This window comes from Lipotes vexillifer, unplaced genomic scaffold (genome assembly GCF_000442215.2).
Source record: "Lipotes vexillifer unplaced genomic scaffold, Lipotes_vexillifer_v1.1 scaffold175, whole genome shotgun sequence".
Classification (NCBI taxonomy): domain Eukaryota; kingdom Metazoa; phylum Chordata; class Mammalia; order Artiodactyla; family Lipotidae; genus Lipotes; species Lipotes vexillifer.
The window spans coordinates 372,099-373,061 of record NW_006771329.1 but is presented as its reverse complement, the minus strand read 5'-3'; the positions used below and the strand labels follow the sequence as shown (position 1 = coordinate 373,061).

The 963-nt window shown below is 57.5% G+C and overlaps 1 pseudogene; it reads left to right on the top strand.

The window, feature by feature from the left end:
• Positions 1–484, top strand: part of LOC103081806 (mitotic spindle assembly checkpoint protein MAD1 pseudogene) — a 1,382-nt pseudogene extending 898 nt beyond the window's left edge.
• Positions 485–963: the final 479 nt, after the last annotated feature.

The window sequence follows — 963 nt, the reverse complement described above, 5'->3', positions numbered from 1 at the left end:
ATGCTGAAGAACAGGAAGTCTGAGCGGTGCCGCTGTGCAAGATGGCGGGAGCTGAACGAACTGAGGGAAGAGAAGCCTCCCCGCCGGAGAAGTGAGACAACAACAAACAGGCTGCTCAGAGAAGAACTGGAGGGGCTGCAGCGAAGGCTGGGACGTCAGGAGATGCAGGAAAATCTGCTGAATCTGGAGCTAGAGAAGGCGAGGCTGCTGGCCAAGCTGCAAAGCTGGGCGAGACTGGACCAGACCCTGGACTTTAACATTAGGACCCGGGAGACAGTTCCATGTTCTTTGTTGGGCCTCAGCAGAGAGAGCTTGCCATGAAGGAAAGGAGCAGCTCCATCACCAGCAGCGTCCCGGGCTGGAGAAGGTCAGGCAGCTGTTCGAGGAGGAGGTCCGCCAGGTCAGGGGTCAGCTGCTGGAGGAGAGGAAGAAGCGGGAGACTCGGGAGGCGTGGCCCAGAGACCGGAACCCTTCCTGCAGCTGAAGAAGGTGAGGAAGACGAGGCCCAGAGAGCGACTTGGCCGGAGCCCTTAGCAGATAAGGGGCAGTATCCTGCCTTCGTTCCTTACCCAGACCCTGTGCAGCCTCCCTCCCGGGTACACTTCTGTGTCTCAGAATCCCTGCCTTTGCCTTTGAGCATCTCCCTTCCACCTTCCCACCTGTACTTGGGCGGTACCTTGAAAGGAGCAGCTCCGTTGCTACCCGCTTCCGGCCGCCATCGAGTGGAGGCTTCAGAACATCAAAAGTGCTTCCTGCGAGACAGTGGATACAGGTCTGTCCATTTCTGATGCTATGACTTAAAATTAGGAACTTGGAAAATGGTGTTAATTGCCTTTCTCCCCCAACAATTAAAAGAATTGCGGCTTTCAGGGGCTTAGGGCGGGAAGGTGAGCAGTGGTGGGAGCAGGTGCCCAGGCTTGGAACAGGGCGCCGCCCTAGCGTTAGACGGGGCTTGGAGACGCC